Source organism: Papio anubis, chromosome 12, assembly GCF_008728515.1.
Source record: "Papio anubis isolate 15944 chromosome 12, Panubis1.0, whole genome shotgun sequence".
Classification (NCBI taxonomy): Eukaryota; Metazoa; Chordata; class Mammalia; order Primates; family Cercopithecidae; genus Papio; species Papio anubis.
Genome location: NC_044987.1, coordinates 121252358 through 121273091, shown reverse-complemented (window position 1 = coordinate 121273091; position 20734 = coordinate 121252358). Strand labels below are relative to the sequence as shown.

Below are 20734 nucleotides of genomic sequence, written 5' to 3'. Positions count from 1 at the left end.
ACAGGGGAGGATATTAAGCAGAGTGCCACATAGCCTCACCTCCCACCACTTCATCCAACAGTAGTGGTTGGGTAATAGTTCAGTACCCCACTCTGAATAACTGATAGAACAACAAGACAGAAAATCAACAAGGATATGAAAGAGTTCGTACTATTATTGTTAAATTGTCTATTATTGTTGAATTGCCTGTTTCTCTCTTCAGTTCTGACAGTTTTATTTCATATACTTTAGGGCTGTGTTTTTAGCTGTTATAAATTTTTATTTATGATTTTTGTTTATGATTTCTATTTCTTCCTGTTAAATTTTCTCTCTTGTAAACATTGTAAAATGTTTCTCAATATCTCTAATAACGCGGCTTGTTTTTAAAGTCTATTTTGTCTGATTTTATTTATTTTATTTTATTTTTGAGATGGAGTCTCACTCTGTTGCCCAAGCTGGAGTGCAGTAGCGTGATCTTGGCTCACTGCAACCTCCGCCTCCCGGATTCAAGTGGTTCTCCTGCCTCAGCATCCCAAGTAGCTGGGACTATAGGCATCTGCCACCATGCCCAGCTAATTTTTAGTAGAGACAGGGTTTCACCATGTTGGCCAGGGTGGTCTTGAACTCCTGACCTCGAGTGTTCTGTCTGCTTCGGCCTCCCAGAATGCTGGGATTACAGGTGTGAGCCACTGCACTTAGCCAATTTTGTCTGATTTTAGTACAGTCACTCTAGCTTTCTTATTACTGTTTGCATGTCATCTTTTTCCACCATTTTACTTTCAACTATGTCTTTGAATCTAAAGTGTGACTCTTGCAGACCATATATATTTGGATCCTGCTTTTAAGGCAGTCTGGCAATCTCTGCCCTTTATTGAGTTTTTAATTCACTTATATGTAATATAATTATTGATGCTGAAGGATTTATATCTACCATGTTGTTATTTATTTTCTATATGTCTCATATCACTTTTGTTCCTCTCTTCCTCCTTTACTGCCTTCTGCATGTTGAATAGATATGTTCTAGAGTACCATTTTAATTCCTTTATTGGTTTATTTCCCCCATTCATTTTTATTTTTTTTTCTGTCCATAAGTTTATTGCCTGTATCTGAAAAATCATCATAGAAAATTGTTTGGTTTAGCTCTCAGCAGCCCGCTCCTGAGCTCTGAGGAAGCTTGCCTTCTTTTGAGCTACCGGATCCTTCTTCCGAGCAAGGGACATTTTGGGACGGTTCCACCTCTTCTTTTAAACTTCTTTCTTGGGCTTCTTTTCATAGACTGGATTCCCTCATATTGCAGCATGAGCTTTCTTATACATCTCCTCCATCATGTCTGGAGTTATGCTGTTCTTTATGTATTGAGAGAACTGTTTCTTGTAAGCATCTTCATCTCCTTTCATTAAGTAGTGCATGCAATCTGCAGCATTCTGGCCCATGATGTGCTTCCGGTGTACTTCCGCATTAAATTCCTTGCTTTCAGAATCATAACCAGGAAATCGTTTGGTATCATGAGGGATAGACAAGCCTCCATCCACAGCTCCCTTCAGGGCGCCGAAAACTTTATTGCCAGTGGTAGTTCTGGCAAGGCCTGCATCCAAATAGCAGGTGAAGGCACCTGGCTGACCATCAATGCTTTCCACATTGTATTCATCGCCAGTCACCTCCACTTGGCCTTCATAGATCTTGTCCATGCCAAACCTTTGAGAAGCCTGTGGGCCAGCAGCAGGCTAGTACGATATGCTGCAGCATAATTCGTCAGGCCAACCTTCCCACCATATTTTGGCAGTTTGTGGGCATATGCTGCACAGACTATCATATCCCCCTCTATACGGGCATGAGCAATCTGATAAATGATATCTCTGTTTGTTACATGAACTATCATCCTGTATTTGGGTGTGTTGTATTTATTTTTATCCTGTATCACCAAGCGTTTGTGAGCACAGTAATCAGTTTTACCCTCTCGTCGTCTTCTAAATTTCACTTGGTATCTCTTAAAGTAGGCCTTATTCTTAACAACTTTAACAAACCCCATCCTGCGGAACTGAGACCCACGTCCGCGGCTCAACAGAGACCTGCAGGCCCAGCGGCGCTGGGAAGCGGGGGAAGGGTCCCCTATTTTGAAAGCGTAATCTAGAGGTTACAATAAGCAACTTAAGTGAAAACAATCTGCTTCAGGTTAATAATCTACTCAAATATTTTTGTCTGCCCTTTTCTCTTCTCTCCTTCTGAGTACTCTTATTAACACATATGTTGTTACTCTTTAATTCCACATATGTTTTCTACTCTTAATTACATGTATATTACAACTTAATTACACATACATTGTTACACATCCTGTTAGGACGGGGTTCCCCAACCCTAGGGCCATGGACTGGTACCAGTCTGTGGCCTATTAGAAACTGGGCCACACAGCAGGAGGTGAGCAGTGGGCAAGCAAGCATTACTGCCTGAGCTCCGCCTCCTGTCGGATCAGTGATGGCATTAGATTCTCACAGGAGAGCACATCCTATTGTGAACTGAGCATGTGAGGGATCTAGGTTGTGCACTCCTTATGAGAATCTAACTAAAGCCTCCCCCAGCTGGCTATGGAAAAATTGTCTTCCACAAAACTGTTCCCTCGTGCCAAAAAGGTTAGGGACCACTATATTATGGTATCCAATGGGTATCTCTTCATTTTTCTTCATTATTTTTCTTTCTACAGTCTGAATTATCTTTATGGATCCATGTTCAAGTTCACTGATTCTTCTGCCAGGTCAAATTTGCTTAGCCCCACTAGTGAGTTTTTCATCTAAGTTATTATATTTCACAACTACAGAACTTCTATTTGGTTTACTTTATCATTTCTATCTCTTTATTGATATTATCTATTTGATGAGTCTTTGTCATCACACTTTCATTCTTTAATGTGGTTTCTTTTGGTTCTTTGAACATAGTTATGATACTTATTTTGAAATCACGCCCTAACATTTGGGGCGCCTCAGAGATAATTCCTATTTACTGCTCATTATTCTTGTTTAAGGGTCACAATTTTCTGTTTCTTTGCATATCTCATAATATTTTTTTGTTAAAAACTTATTTTAGATAATATATCACAGAAACTCTGGATTCTAATTCTTCTCCCTAACCAGGGATGATTTCTGTTGCTCGTTTGTTTGTTGGCTTGTTTATGCCTTCTCTGCATGGATTCTGCAGCGTCTGTGTTCTCCTGCAATGTGCAGCCACTGGTGTCTCTGCTCAGTTTTGTTTGTTTTAACTCTTATGTTTGTTTTGTAAGCCCGGCTTCATTGGTGTCACCCCTGGATCAGCATAACCTAGTGGTTAAACCATGATTAGTCAGACATTTGTTTAAACATCTTGAGCCAGTGAATCTTCCACCCTCTGCTGAGGGGATCTATGTGTGGGTTGGGACATTCAAAGTTCAGGCACTTTACAACTCTGTCCTGTATTTTACTGTCTGTTTTCAAAAGGTCTCACAGTCAGCCAAGGATAAGTAGATAGCAGGAAACCTCTCTGATCTCTCCTGTGAGAATGTACAATCTTCCATATCTCCAGACTTCCTTTTAAAATTTTTCTTAATCTGTCGCTTGCCCAACCAGTATTGGAACATTAGGTTGCTGTGATGTTGGCTGCCTCCAATTATTTGCCACTGAAATCGCTGTTGCTTGACATAGTGCATAGGGTTTTCTGTGGAATTCAACATCAGATGAGCCTTCTTGGTTGCTGGTCCTTAAATCTACTGTGCCCCTGAGCTTGGGTGGGGAGATGGCAGCCCCATGTTAAATCAGAACAAACCCTGCTATTCTTAGGAAGGTTTATTTTTTTTTTTTATTTAATTAGCACTTTTCAATTTTTATATTTCTTTGGTTAATTTCCAGACTTCTTAAATGGTTGTTTTTGACAGTTTTGTCCAGTTTTATCATTGCTTTTCAGGGAGTGGTTATACCAAGGTGCTCATTCCACCATCTCAGAAGTGGTCCCTATCTTGTTAATTTTATTTTTAAAATACATGTAACATTAACATACTTCCAAAAGTCAATACTAAACAAAAGGAGCTACTGAGATAAATCTTCCTCTCATCCATATCTCTTCCATCCTAATTCCCCCTACCCCTTATAGGTAACCAGTTTCAGTGTTTTCTAGTTTATAGTTTGTGTGTGTGTGTGTTCTTTATGAGACATGATAATTTTCTCATTTCCCAAAAAAGTACTATTCTATATATGCTCTTTTGAATTTTGCTTTTCTCACCTAACATCTCCTAGAAATCACTCAATATCCATTCACAGAGATCTTTCTCATTTTATTGCTAAAGTTGCATAGTATTCCTTAGTGTGTCTGTACTATAACCTTTCAACCAATCTGTTATGCTTGCATGTGTAGGTAGTTTCTAAATGGCAGCTATGCTCACCATTCTTTGGCTTTCCTACCATGTCTCTGAGAGATACATCTACTCTATCAATCGAATCTACCCCCAAGAAGTGATTCTCTGAGGCTGCCACCTCAAATCTTAGTCATTCGCAAGAGCCTCCACTATAGCTGCTGCTCTGGGCTGTCTATTTCTGACATGTGTTCTCCATGTTGACATTTAATGTTGAGCCTTATTTTTCTGGTGATAATTCTGTCTGTGCTGCTTTTTAGTCTTCTATGCACCCTTTAAATTTTTTTAAATAACATTTCAAAATATACAATTCAGTGTCACTTAGTACATTTACAATGTTGTGTTCTCTGTGCCATTTCTAAGAATTTATTTCCAATCTCAAGTCATAAAGATTTACTCATGTTTTCTACTAAGGAATTTATGCCTTTAACTCTTATTTTTTGGTCTCTGATCCATTTTGAGATAATTTTTATATGCTATGAGGTATGGGTCCAACTTCATTCTTTGATATATGAGGATCCAGTTGCCCCAGCACCATTTGTTAAAAGACTACTCTTTCCACTGATTTCTTGACACATTTGTTGAAAATGAATTGACCATATATGTGAGTGTTTATTTCTACGTTCTCTATTATATTCCATTGGTCTATATGTCCATCCTTGTGTCCTAGAGACCACAATGTGTCAGTACCACATTATTTTGATTACTGCAGCTTTGTAAAAGTTTTGAAAATGGCAGGCCTGAGTCTTCCAACTTTCTTCTTTTTCAATTGATTTTAGATTATTTAGGGCCCTGGAAAAATTCCATTTACATTGTAAAATCAGTTTTTAAATTTCTGCAAATAAAAAGGCCCTTGGGATTTTGATAGGGGTTGCATTGAATCTGTAGATAACTGGGTAATATTGTCAACTTAACAATATTAAATGTTCCAATCTGTGAACACAGGATGTATAGTTCTATTTATTTAGGTCTTCTTTAATTTTTGTCAACAGTGTTTTGTAGTCTTTAGTGCAGAAGTCTTTCACCTTCTTGGTTTAATTTATTCCCAGCTATTTTACTCTTTTTGATGCTATTATAAGTAGAATTTTTAAAACTGACTTCCTTCTTGGGCTGTTCATTCCTGGTATATAGAGGCACAAATGATTTTTTAAAATAAATGTTGAACATGTACCCTGCAATTTTGATGGACTTGTTTATTAGCTCTACTAGTTTGTGGATTCTTTGAGATTTTCTAGATATAAGATGTCATTATTGAATAAAGAGTTTTACTGCTTCCTTTCCAATTTGGATGCTATTCATTTACCTGTTTGTTTATTTATCTGCCTAATTGTCATGGCTAAAACTTTCAGTACATTGTTCAGTAGCACTGGGTAAAGCATACAGCCATATCTTATTTTTGGTTATGGGAGAAATTTTTCAGTTTTTTTCGCATTAAGTATATTAGCTGTGGATTTTTCACAAATCCTCTTTAACACATTTTGAAAGTTCCATGTTTTTATCCTGAAAGGTTGTTGAATTTTGTCAAATGCTTGTTCTGAGTCAATTGAAATGATCACATGGGGTTTTTTTTCTTCATTTTATTAATGTGGTGTATTACACTGATTGATACTCTTGTACTGAACCACCCTTGCATTCCTGAGATAAATTCCATGTGGTCATGGTATATAATCCTTTTTAATATGCTGCTGAATTTGGCTTACTAGTACTTTGTTAAATAAAATATTTTAGTATCTAGTTTTTCTTTTCTTGTGGTATATTTGTCTGGCTTTGGAATCCATGTAATACTGGCCTCATAGAATGTATTGCAAAGTGTTTTCTCCTCCTCTGTTTTTTGGAAGAGTTTGAGTTAATTCTTCAAGTGTTTGGTATAATTCAACAGTGATGCCATCTGGTCGTAGCATTTTCTTCATTGGAAGGTTTTTGGTTACTGATTCAAACTTTCTACTTGTTATGGGTCTGCTCATAATTTCAATTTCTTTTTTATATTAGTATTTTGTGAATATGTCCATTTTATCTAGGTTATATAATTTGTTGGTATACAGTTATTCATACTATTCTCTTATCACACTTTTTATTTCCATAAGGGCAGTTATATCGTTCCCACTTTTTTTCTTATTTTTGTTTTTTTCTGTTGTGTTCCTACTTTTGTTTATGATTTTAGATATGTGCAACTTCTCTAATTTTTTCTTACTAATTCTAGTTAAAGGTTTTCAACTTTGATCTTTTCAAAAATAAGCAACTTTTGGTTTTGTTAAATTATCTCTGTTGTGTATTTAATCTCGAATTCAGTTATCTCCACTCTCATACATATTATTTCATTCTCTCTTTTAACTTTAGGTTTAGTTCGTTCTTCTTTCTCTAGTTACATAAGGTATAATATTAGGTTATTGATCCTCCTTCTTTTTCAGTGTGGGCATTCACAGCTATAATTTTTCCTCTAAGCACTTCTTTCACTACATCCCATAAGTTTGAGTATGTTGTGTCTTCATTTTCACTTTTTGAAAGTATTTTATAATTTTCATTCTGATGTCTTCTTTGACATAATAATTTTTAAAGAGTGTGTAGTTTTATTTCCATGAATTTGTTAGTTTTTAGATTTTTCTTCTGTTACAGATTTCTGGCCTCACTATATTGTAGTTAGAGAAGATATTTCGTGTGATTTCTTTATTTTTAAATTTATTGAGACTTTTTTGTGGCCTAACGTATCATCCCTCCTGGGGAATGTTCCATGTGCACTTAAGAAGAATGTGTAGTTAAGTGGAAAGTCCATATTTGTTTGTAGGTCTAGTTGGTTTATAGTATTGTTCAAGTCCTCTCTTTTCTTATTGGGCTTTTGTCTGGCTGTACATTATCTTGTGGTTTTTGTTTTTTTTTAATTTTAAAAATATGCATATTTAGTGTATAAAACATACAGTTAAATCATTAACATAGTGATGCAAATTAATATATCCATCATCTCACAGTTATTCTTTTGTGTGTATAAGTGAGAAAAGCTATAATCTACTCAATTGACAAAAATTCCAAATGCAATACACTATTAACTATTCTCATGTTATACATTAGATCTCTAGACTTGTTTATCCTATATATCTGCTACTTTGTATCCTTTGACCTACATCTTTCCATTTTCTTTCACCACACCTTGCCCACGGTAACAACTATTTTATTCTATCTCTGTATATTTGACTTTTTTCTTTTTAAGATTCTACATATAAGTGAGATTATTTAAAACTTTCATTTGTATTTGGCTTATTTAACTTAGCATAATGTCTTCCAGTTTCATCCATATGGCAAGTGGCAGGATTTCCTTCTTTTTTAATGCGGAATAATATCCCATTGTACACATATACACCACAGTTTATTCATCCATCAAAGGACACTTAAGTTTATATATTGTGACTCATGCGTATAATGCCACAATGAATATAAGAGTGCAGATATCTTTACGAGGTGGCGATTTCATTTTCTTTAGGAATATACCCAGGAAGAGGGATTACTGGGTCGGATGATGGTATATTTTCAATTCCTTTAGGAGTCACCATTCTGTTTTTCATTATGGCTACACCAATCTACAGTCCCACCAACACTGTACAAGAGTTCCCTAACCCTAGCCAACACTTAATAGCTATCCTAATGGGTGTGAGGTGATATCTCATGGTAATTTTGATTTGCATTTCCCTGATGATTAATGATATTAAATGTCTTTTCATATATGTGTTTGCCATTTTTATAACTTCTTTGCAAAAATGTCTACTCAGGTCCATTGCCCATTTTTTAATTGGGTTATCTGTTTTCTTGCTATTGAGTTGTATGCATTCCTTATAAATTTTGGATATTATCCCCTTATAAGATACATGGTTTGCAAATATTTTCTTCTAATCCATAGGTTACCTTTTCATTTTGTTGACTGTTTCCATTCCTGTGCAGAAGTTTTTTAGTTTGATGGTATACCAATTATTTGTTTTTGTAGCCTGAGCTTTTGGTGTGATCTCCAAAAAATCACTGCCAGAGCCATGTCGAGCTTTTCCCTTCTGTTTTCTTCTGGTTTTGGGTTTTGGTCTTATGCTTAGGTCTTTTATCCATTTTGAGTTTATTTTTATTTATGGTGTAAGGCAGTGATATCCAATCTTTTGGCTTCCCTGGGCCACATTGTAAGAACAATTGTCTTGGGCCACACATAAAATACGCTAACAATAACAACAGCTGATTGGCTAAAATAAATGCAAAAAAAAAAAAAAAACTCAATCTTTTAAGAAAGTTTACAAATTTGTGTTGGGCCTCATTAAAGCCATCCTGGGCTACATGTGGTCTGCGGGCCATGGTTTGGACAAGACACAAAACTGGGTTTCCTAACATCATTTATGAGCGAGACTATCCTTTCTGTGTTGTTTTCTTCATGTTCTTGTGGAGAATTGGTTGATCGTATATCTTTGAATTTCTTTCTTGGCTCTCTATTCTGTTCCACTGGTCTACATGTTTGTTTTTCATGCCAGGACCATACTGTTTGATCAATAGTTTTGTAAAATAAACCAGAAAGTATGATGTCTCCAACTTTGTTTTTCAGAACAGAATTTTCAGAATTTCATTGGCTAGTAAAGGTTCTTGCTATTCCATACGAACTTCAGAATTTAAAAAAATTTTCCATGGGATTTTGATAGGGATTTTATTCAATCTGTATATTGCTTTGGATATTATTGACATTTTAACAATATTATTCAGATTCATGAGCATGGGATATCTTTCCATCCATTTGTATCTTGTTTAATTTCTTTCATCAATGATTCATAGTTTTCAGTGTACAGGTCTTTCATCTTCTTGGCTAAATTTATTCCTAAGCATTTTTCTTGATGCTATCATAAATGGGATTGTTTTCTTGATTTCTTTTTTGGCCAGGTCATTATTTGTGTATAGAAATGCAACTACTTTTTTATATTGATTTATATTCTACAACTTTACTGAACTCATTTATTAGTTCTAACAGGTTTCTTTAGCAGAGTCTTTGGGGTTTTCTATATGTAGGATCACATCATCTTCAAATAGAGATAATATTACTTCTTTCTTATTTGAATGCCTTTCATTTCTTTTTCTTGTCTGTTTGGTCTTGCTAGTACTTCCAGTACTACATTGAGTAGAAGCAGCTAGAGTGGGCATCCTTGCCTTGTACTGGATCACAGTGGAAGAGCTTTTGTTTTCCCTCATTGATTATAATGTTAGCTGTGGGCTTTTCATAAATGGCATTCATTATATTGAGGAGTGTTCCTTCTATACCTGAACTGTTAGAATTTATCAAGAAAGGATGTTCAACTTCATCAAATGCTTTCTGTGTGTCAATTGAGATGATCATGTGGTTTTCATCTTTCAGTCTATTAGTGTATATCACATTGATTGCCACATGTATATTAAACCAGACTTGCATGCCAGGGATTAATTCCACATGGACATGATATATAATCTTTTTGCTGTGTTGTTAAATTTAGTCTGCTAATATTTTATTAAGGATTTTTGCATCAGTATTCTAGGGTTATATTGGCTTATAGTTTCCTTTCCGGTGATGCCTTTGTCTCACCTGGGTATCAGGGTGATGCTAGCCTCATAAAATGTGTTAGGAAGTATTCCGTTTAGCTCCATTTTTTTGGGAAGAGTTTAACAAGTATTAGTATTATTTGAATATTGGGTAGTATTCAGCCATGAAGCTATCTGGTTCTGGGCTTTTCTTTGTTGGAGGTTTTTTTTTTTTTTTTTTTTTTTTAACTTTTATTTTTGATTTAGAGGGTATATGTACAGGTTTGTACGTTGCATGATGGATATATTGAGTATATTGCATGATGCTGAGGTTTGGGGTGTGGATAAGCCTATCACCCAGGTAGTGAGCATAGTACCCAGTAGGTAGTTTTTCAGCCCACCTCTCTGTTCCTCCCCCAAGTAGTCCCCAGTGTCTGTTGATCATTTTTATGTTCATGTTTACTCAGTGTTTAACATGCAGTATTTGGTTTTCTGTTCCTGCATTAATTTGCTTAAGATAGTGGCCTCTAGCTGCATCCATGTTGCTGCAAAGGACATAAGTTCATTCATATTTCTTTCTTTCTTTCTTTCTTTTTTTTTTTTTTAGATGGAGTTTCGCTCTTGTTGCCCAGGCTGGAGTGCAATGGTGTAATCTCGGCTCATTGCAGCCTCTGCCTCCCGGGTTCAAGTGATTCTCCTGCCTCAGCCTCCTGAGTACCTGGGATTAGAGGCATGCACCACCATGCCCAGCTAATTTCATATTTTTAGTAGAGGTGGAGTTTTTCCATGTTGCTCAGGCTGGTCTCGAACTCCTGACCTCAGGTGATCCACCTGCCTGGCCTCCCAAAGTGCTGGGATTACAGGTGAGAGCCACCGCACCTGGCTGAGTTCATTCATTTTTACAGCTGCGTGGTATTTCATGGTGTACATGTACCACATTTTCTTTATCCAATCCACCATCGATGGGCATCTAAGTGGATTCCATGTCTTTGCTATTGTAATAGTGCTGTGATGAACATACAAGTGCATGTGTCTTTTTGATAGAACAATTTATTTTCCTTTGAATATATATCCAGTAATGGGATTGCTGGGTCAAATGGTAGTTCTGTTTTCAGTTTTTCATTTGAGAAATCTCCAAACTGCTTTCCACAATGGCTGAATTAATTTGTATTCCTGCCAACAGTGTATAAGTGTTCTCTTTTCTCTGCAGCCTTCCCAGCCACTTTTATTTTTTTTGACTTTTTAATAATTGCCATTCTGACTGGTGTGAGATGGTATCTCATTATGACTTGGTGGGGGTTTTTTTGTTGTTTTTTTTTTGTTTGTTTGTTTTGAGACAGAGTCTTGCCCTGTCTTCCAGGCTGGAGTGCAGTGGCACAATCTCAGCTCACTGCAACCTCCACCTCCCGGGTTCAAGCAATTCTCCTGCCTCAGCCTCTCGAGTAGCTGGGAATACAGGTGACTGCCACCACACCTGGCTACTTTTTGTGTTTTTAGTAGAGACGGAGTTTCACCATGTTGGCCAGGATGGTCTCGAATGCCTGACCCCAGATGATCCACGCGCCTCGGCCTCCCAAAGTGCTAGGATTACAGGTGTGAGCCACTGCGCCTGGTCTCATTATGGCTGTGACTCACATTTCTGATTATTAGTGATCATGAGCATGTTTTTTTGTTTGGCTACTTGTGTATTTTCTTTTAAGAAATGTATGTTCATGTCCTTTGCCGATTCAATTGGATTATTTGTTTTTTGCTTGTTGATCGGTTTAAGTTCCTTATGGATTCTGGATATAGGACCTTTGTCAGATGAACAGTTTGCAAATATTTTTTCTCTCATTGTATACGTTGTCTGTTTACTGATAATTTCTTTTGCTTTGCAGAAGCTCTTTAGTTTACCACTGTGATCTCTTTGCTGTTGGTCTGTTCAGGCTTTCTATTCCTGATTTAATCTTAGCAGGTTGTATTTTTTCTAGCAATTTATCCATTTCCTCTAGGTTATTCAATTTGTTTGGATATAATTGTTCATAAAAGTCCCTTATGATCCTTTTTATTTCTGAAGTACCTGTTGTAATATATTCTCCATTTTCATTCTGATTTTGTCTTCTCTTTTTCTTGGTCCAAGAGTTTGTTGATTTTATTTTTCAAAAATCAATTCTTTGTTTCAAAAATTGAAGTCTTAGTTTTATTGACTTTTTCCCCTATGGTTTTTCTATTCTAATTTGTCTCTGTTCTGATCTTTATTCTTTCCTTCTGCTAACTTTGGCTTTAGTTTGTTCTTCTTTTTCTAATTCCTTGAGGTATAATTTTAGGCTATTTATTTGAGATATCTCTTCTTTTTTTAATGTAGGCAAGGCATTTAGCACTGTAAACTTCCCTCTTAGAACTGCTTTTGCTGAATGTTTTGCTTTTGGTATGTTGTGTTTCCACTGTCATTTGTCTGAAGATATTTTTTAGTTTCTGTTTTCATTTCTTCTTTGATTCTACCCATTGCTGAAAGTAACTTACTGAAGTCCCTAAGCATTATTGTAGAACTGTCTTTTTCACTCCAATTCTGTCAATATATTTTCTTATATTCTGGGGCTCTATATTTTGGTGTGTCTACATTTCCAGTTACAAAGTCTTGAGTAATTTACCATTTTCTCAGTATGTAATGTCCTCTTTTGTCTCCTCTAACAATTTTAAAATTCAAGTTTATTTCTTTTATTAGTATAATTACCTCCAGCTTTCTTTAGGTTACTATTTGTATGAAATATCATTTTTCATTCTTTCACTTTCAATCTACTTGTGTCTTTAGATCAAAAGCGAATTTGTTATAAATAACATAGGTTGATGGTTTTCTTTTAAATCCATTCTGCTAACCTCTGCCTTTTGGAGAATTTAATCAATTTACATTTAAAGTACTTATAAAAAAGAAATTCTGACATTTTGTGCCTTTTTTTTTCCCCCTTACACTTTTTAAATACAACATTTCCTCCCTTACTGCCTTTTTTTGTGTTTGTTGATTTTCAGTAATGTACCATTACAATGCTCTATTCGATTGTCTGTATGTGTTTATGTGTATTTTAAAGACTTTATATTTTTAGAGCAGTTTTAGGGTTCAGCAAAATTGAGAGGAAAGTACAGAGATTTCCCATATACCCACTGCACCCATACATACACAGCTTTTCCCATTACCAACTCTCCCACCAGAGTGGCAACTTATGAACTTATGAGTGGCAACTTATGAGTGGCAACTTTGTTACAACTTATGAATCTGCATTTATACTTTATTATCAAAGTCCCTAGTTAACATTAGGGCTCACTCTTGGGGTGTACATTCTGTGGGTTTCTACAAATGTGGAACATGTTGATATGGTTTGGCTCTGTGTTCCCACCCAAATTTCATCTAGAACTGTAATCCCCATGTGTCAGGGGAGATGGCCTGGTGAGAGGTGACTGAATCATGGGGGCAAACTTCCCCTTGCTGTTCACATGATAGTAAGTGAGTTCTCATGAGATCTGGTTGTTTAAATGTGTGTGGCACTTCCCATCTCGCTTTCTTTCCCTCTCCATGGTAAAGATGTGCCTGCTTCTCCTTCGCCTTCCACCATGATTTTAAGTTTCTGAGGCCTGCCAGTCATGCTTACTGTACAGTCTACAAAACTGTGAGTCAATTAAACATATTTTCTCACAAATTACCCAGTCTCAGGTAGTTCTTTATAGCAGTGGGGAAACAGACTAATATACATGTATCTACCATTATAGTATCATACAGATACTGTATATTTATATACATTTGTACATTTTCACTGCCCTAAAAGTACTCTGCACTGCCTATTCATCCCTTCTTCCCCACCAACCCTTGGCAACCACTAAACTTTTTACTGTCTCCATAGCATTGTCTTTTCTGAAATGCAATATGATTGGAATCATACAGTATGTAGTATCTTCACATTGCCTTATTTCACATAGTAATATGTTTTTTAATTACCTCCCTATCTTTTCATGGCTTTATAGCTCATTTCTATTTAGTGATGAATAGTATTTCATTACCTGGATGTACTACAGTTTATCTGTCTACTCACCTACAGAAGGACATCTCGGTTGCTTCCAATTTCAACAATCACAAATAAAGCTTCTGTAAACATCTATGTGCAGATTTTTATGTGAATGTAAGTCTTCACCTCCTTTGAGTAAATACCAAGGATGTGATTGCTGAATTGCATGGTAAGAAAATGTTTAATTTTATAAGAAACCACCAATTTCGATATACTTTGGATTATTTGGGGGATATATATACACATTCAGAAGTGGAATTGATGGATCCTGTGATAATTCCATTTTTAATTTTTTGAAGAACTGCCAAACTCTTTTCCACCAGGGCTGCACTACTTTACATTCCCATTAATGGTGTATGTCAAAGTGGCTGTACCATTTTGCATTCTCACCAGCAATGGATGAGTGTTCCTGTTGCCCCACATATTGGCAAGCATTTGGTACTGTCAGGGTTTTGAATTTTGGCCATTCTAATAAGCGTGTAGATATATCACATTTCTTGTTTTAATTTCCATTTCCCTAATGACATAAGATGTGGGGCATCTTTTCGTATACTTAGTTGCTGTCTGTGTATCTTCATCGGTGAGATGTCTGTTAAGGTCTTCAGTTCATTTTGTAATCAGGTTGTTTGTTTTCTAATTAAGTTTTTAAGGTTCTTTCTATATTTCGGGTAACAGTCTTTTATCAGATATATTTTTTACAAGTATTGTCTCCCTTCTGTGGCCTGTCCTTTCATCCTCTTGATAGTATGTTTTACAGAGCAGAAACTTTTATTTTTAACAAAGTCCAGCTTATCAATTATTTCTTTCATGAATCATGCCTTTGGTGTCATATCTAAAAAGTCATCACCAAACTAAAGATCATCTAGATTTCTTCTTATGTTATCTTCTGGGATTTCTGTTTATTGTTGATTTCCAAATCTTTTATTGTGGTAAAATACACTTAACATAAAAATTACCATCCTAACCAATTTTAGTGTACAATTCAGTGAACGTATTAGATACATTCACAATGTTGTGCAATCATCACTATCATCCATCTCCATAACACTTGTCATTTGTAATTATGAAACTCTATATCCATTAAACAATAATTCCCTAATTCCCCCACCACCTCCATCTCTTGAAAACCACCTTTTACTTTCTATGTCTCTGATTTGACTATTGTACCTCATGTAAGTGGAAACATACAGTACTCTCTTTGTGACTGCTGTATTTCATTTAACATAATGGCCTCGAGGTTCATCCATGTTGTGGCATGTGTCAGAATTTCTTTTTTATTTTTAAAGCTGAATAATATTACATTGTATGTATACACCACATTTTGCTTATCCATTCATCCATGGGCATTTGGGTTGCACTGATGTTTTAACTGGTCTAAATAATGCCACTATAATCATGGGTATACAGGTATACAAATATATCTTTGAGACTCTGCTTTTAATCCTTCTGGGTAAATACACAGAAGTAGAGTTGATGGATCAGATAATTCTGTTTTTAATTTTTGAAGGAACCACCAAACTGTTTAACATAGAGGCTGCACCATTTTGCATTCCCACTAACAGTGCACAAGGATTCCAATTTCTCCATGTCCCTACCAGCACTGGTTATTTTCTGTTTATTTGGGATTATTTTGAGACAAGGTCTGGCTCTGTCACCTAGGCTGGAATGCAGTGGCGTGATTATGGCACACTGCAGCCTCAACCTAGACCTCTGGGCTTAAGCGATCCTCCCACCTTAACCTCCCACGTAGCTGGTACCAGAGATGGGTCTTACTGTGTTGCTTAGGCTGTGATTGTTTTTTAATAGTAGTCGTCTGAGTGTATGTAGGGTTGTAGTTTTGACTTGTATTTCCTCATGATCAGTGACGTTAAACAACTTTTCGTGTACAATTGCCATTTGTATACCTTCTTTGGAGATATGTCTGTCCAAGTCCTTTGCCCATGTTTTTTCTTTCTTCCTTTCTTTTTTTTGAGAAGGAGTCTCGCTCTGTTGCCCAAGCTGGAGTGCAGTGGCACCATCTCAGCTCACTGCAAGCACCACCTCCCGGGTTCATGCCATTCTCTTGCCTCAGCCTCCCGAGTAGCTGGGACTACAGGCGCCTGCCACCACGCCCGGCTAGTTTTTTGTATTTTTAGTAGAGATGGGGTTTCACCGTGTTAGCCAGGATGGTCTCCATCTTCTGACCTCGTGATCCTCCTGCCTTGGCCTCCCAAAGTACTGGGATTACAGGCATAAGCCACTGTGCCCGGCCCCTTTGCCCATTTTTCAGTTGCATTGTTTTTTGGTGATGACTTTTAGAAGTTCTCTATATAATCTGGGCATTAATCCCTTATCAGGTATGTGATTTGCAAATATTTTATCCCATCCTGTAGGTTGTCTTATTACTTAGTTGATATTCTTTTAATGTACACAATGTAAATTTTTAAAATTTATCTATTTTTACTTTTATTGCCTGTGCAAGTACAATTTATCTATTTTTACTTTTATTGCCTGTGCCTTTGGTGTCATATGCAAGAAGCACTGCCAAATCCAATGATGTAAAATTTTTCCCCTATGTTTCCTTATAAGACTTTATAGTTTTAGGACTTTGACCCATTTTGAGTAAGTTTTTGTACACGGTGTTAGGTAAGGGTCTCAACTTCATTCTCTTTTATACATGGTGTTAGGTAAGGATCTGAACTTCATTCTCTTTAGTTAATTTTTGTACATAGTATTAGGTAAGGGTCTCAACTTCAGTTTTCCTGGCACCATTTGTTGAAAATATAGCACTTTCCCTATTGAATGCTCTTGGCACTCTTCTCAGGAATCATTTGATCATGTATACAATGGTTTATTTCTGGGCTCTCTATTGAATTCCATTGGTCTCTACATCTTTCTTTATATCAATACCACATAGTTTTGATTACTGTAGCTTTGTAATAAGTTGGGGTTTTTGTTTGTTTTTCAGACATTCTCACTCTGTTGCCCACGCTGGAGTACAATGGCATTATTACTGCTTACTGCCACCTCAATCTCCCAGGCTCAAGCAATCCTCCCACTTCAGATTCTTGAGTAGCTGGGAATACAAGTGTTTACCACTACACCTGGCCGATTATTTTATTTTTTGTAGAGATGAGGTCTCCCTGTGTTCCCCAGGCTGGTCTCAAACTCCTGGGCTCAGCAGTCCTCCCACCTCAGCCTTCAAAAGTGCTGAGATTACAGGTGTGAGCCATTGTACCTGGCCTGTAGTAAGTTTTGAAATCAGAAAGTGTGAGTTCTCCAATGTTGTTCATCATTTTCAAGAATGTTTTAGCTATTCAAGGTCCCCTGAGATTCCATATGAATTTTAGGATGGGGTTTCTTCTTTCTGCAGATAACATCATTAGGATTTTTATTGGGATTCTCTTGGATTTGTAGATTGTTTTGTGTGGTATTGACACCTTAACAATATTGGTCTTCCAATCCATGAACATAGGATGTGTTTTCCCTTTATGTCTACTTTAATTTTTTTCAGCATTGTTTTATAATTTTCATTGTACAAGACTTTCACCTCCTTGGTAAAGTTGATTCCTAAGTATGTTATTCTTGACGCTTTTTTCAGCTTTTATTAAGGTATAATTGACAAATTAAAAGTGCATATATTTAAGAACATATTTTACCTACTGTGAAATGATTACTACAATCAAGCCAATTAACATATACCTCACGTAGTTGCCACATGTGTGCGTGTGTGTGGTCAGAAAACCTAAGCTATACTCTTAGCAAATTCCAAGTTAGAATATATTAACTATAGTCACCAATCTGGACATTATGTCTCAAGAACTTATTCATCTGATAACTCTATGTTTTACCCTTCAACCAACATTTCCTAATTCCCCCACTCCCTGACCCCTAGTAACCACCCTTCTACTCTGTTTCTCTGAGTTCAAGCTTTTTAGAATTCCATATGTAACTGGGATAGTGCAGTATTTGTCTTTCTGTGTCTGGCTATTTCACTTAGCATAATATCCTCCAGGTTCATCTATGTTGTCACAAATTGCATGATTTCCTACTTTTTAAAGGATGAATATTTCATTTTGTGTGTGTGTGTGTGTGTGTGTGTGTATGTGATGTGTTTATTTGGGATTTTGGTGATACACACACACACACAATGTTTTCTTCCTTTCTTTCTTTTTGAGACAGGGTCTCCATCTGTCATCCATGCAGGAGTACAGTGGCACAATCACAGTTCACTCTAGCCTCAGCCTCCTGGACTCAAGTGATACTCCTGCCTCAGCCTCCCGAGTAGCTGGGACCACAGTCATGTGCCCCCATGTCCAGCTAATTTTTAAAATTTTATATAGAATAGGGTATCACTATGTTTCCCAGGCTGGACTCAAACTCCTGTGTTCAAGCTATCTCCCACCTTGGCCACCCCCAAGTACTGGGATTACAGGTACAAGCCACCATGCCTGGTCCACATTTCTTTATCCACTCATCCATAAATGAACACTATGTTGTTCATTTCTTGACTACTGTAATGTTGCTATGAACATGGGAGTGCAGATACCTCTTCAGGATACTGACTTTGTTTTCCTTAGATATACCCAGAACTGAGACTGCTGGATTATATAGCAGTTCCATTTTTAATTTTGTAAAGAAGATCTATCATGTTTTCCATAATGACTGTATCAATTTACATTCCTAACAAAAATGTATAAGGGACACCTTTTCTCCACATCCTCACCAACACTTGCTATCTTTTGACTTTTTGATAATAGCTATTGTAACAGTTGTGAGGTGATATCTCAGTGTGGTTTTGATTTGCATTTCCCTGATGATAAGTGATGTTAAGCACCTTTTCATATACCTGTTGACCATCTGTATGTCTTCTTTGGATAAATGTCTCTTCAGTCCCTTGTCCATCTTAACAGGTTATTAATGGGATTATGAAGATTTTTTTGCTATTTAGTTATATGAGTTCCTTATATATATTGATATTTATAGCTTGTCAGATATATGGTTGGAAATATTTTCTCCCACTACATGTGCTGCCTTTCCATTCTGTTGTTTCCTTTGTTGTGTACTTTTTTGTTTGATGTAGTTCTAATTTATTTTTGCTTTTTATTCCTTGTGCTTTTGATGTCACATCTAAAAAATCATCACAAAGACCAATGGCAAGGAGTTTTCCCCTGTTTTATAGGTTTTATGGTTTCAGGTCATATGTTTAAATCTTATTCACTTTTCTGTAAAGTGTAGGGTAAGGTTCCAATTTCAGTTTTTTGCATATGGATATCCTGGTTTCCCAGTGCCATTCAAGAGAGTACCCTTTCCCCATTATGTACTCTTGGTGTCTTTGTCAAAGATTAGTTGACCATAAATGTGTGGGTTTATTTCTGTGCTTTCTATTCTGTTGCACTGGTTTATTTCTATACCAGTACCATGCTGTTTTGGTTGCTATAACTTTGAAATATAATTCAAAATAAGCATGTGTAATGCCTCTTACTTTGTTCTTATTGCTCAAGAATGCTTTAGATCTTTAAAGTCTTTTGTAGTTTCTTTCAAATTTTAGGATTTTTTTGTATATGTGTGTGAACAAAAGTCACTGGAAATTTGATAGGCATTGCCTTGAATCTGTAGATCACTTTGAGTAGTATAGATAGTTCAGCAATATTGATTCTATTGATCTACAAACACCAGATATCTTTCCATTTATTTGTGTCATCTTAGAATTCTTTCAATGTTTCATAGTTTTCAGTGTCTAGGTCTTTTACTTCCTTGGTTAAATGTATGCCTAAATGTTATGCAGTCCAATTTCTCTATTTTTTATTTTATCTGTGCCTTTGGTATTATCTCATATCCAAATGAAATCAATACCAAATCCAATGTCATGCAGTTTTTGCCCCATGTTTTCTTCTAAGAGTTTTATAGTTTTAGGTCATACATTTAGGTTTGTGGTCCACTTTGAGTTAATTTTTGTATATGGAGTTAGGTAAAGGTCTCAACTTCATTCTTTCACATGAAGATATCCAGTTTTCCTGGCACAATTTGTTGAAAAGGTAATCCATTCTCCATTGAATGAACATGGCATGCTTGTCAGAAATCATGTGTTCATATATGAAAGGATTTATTTAGGAGCTCTCTTCTTTTTGATGCTATTTTAAATGAAATTGTTTTCTTAATTTGTTTTTCAGGTTGTTCATTATTAGGTGTATAGAAATGCAAATGATTTCTGAATGCTGATTTTGTATCCTGACATTTTACTGAATTAGATTATTACTTCTAACAAGTGTTTTTTGTGGAGTCTGTAGCATTTTCTACATATATGATCGTGTCATCTGCAAACAGAGACAATTTTACTTCCTTCTTTCTGATTCGAGTGTATTTATTTGTTTTTCTTGCCCAATTCCTCTGGCTAGGACTTCCAGTACTGTGTTGAATAGAAGTGGTGAGAATATCTTTTTCTTGTTCCTCATCTTAGAGGAGAGGCATTTAGCTTTTCAGCATTGAGTATGATGTTAGCTGTGGGCTTTTCATATATGGCCTTTATTGTGTTGCAGTACATTCCTTCTATACCTAATCTGTTCACAGTTTTTATCATGGAAGGATGTTGAATTATGTGAACTGCATTATTTGCCCTTATCAAAATGATTGTATGATTTTTATCTTTGATTTTATTAATGTAATGTATCCCATTTATTGCATATATACATTTAACTGTCCTTATGTACTAAGGATAAATCCCATGTGTTTGTGATATATGATTTTTTTAATGTGTGGTTAAATTAAGTTTGATCACATTTGATTGAAAATTTTTAAGTGTACTGTCATAAAAAATATTGGCCAGTTATTTTCTTTTCTTATATTGTCCTTGTCTGGCCTTAGTATG

General features: G+C 36.1%; 1 protein-coding gene and 1 pseudogene across 3 annotated transcripts in view; one reads left to right on the top strand and one right to left on the bottom strand.

Moving 5' to 3' along the window:
• Window positions 1-20734, top strand: part of KCNQ1 (potassium voltage-gated channel subfamily Q member 1) — a 405037-nt gene that overhangs the window by 169124 nt on the left and 215179 nt on the right. The window lies entirely within an intron of this gene.
• Window positions 1080-2431, bottom strand: LOC101003914 (annotated as a pseudogene). The gene has a single exon (XR_637036.4). The product of XR_637036.4 is annotated as a 60S ribosomal protein L5-like (transcript).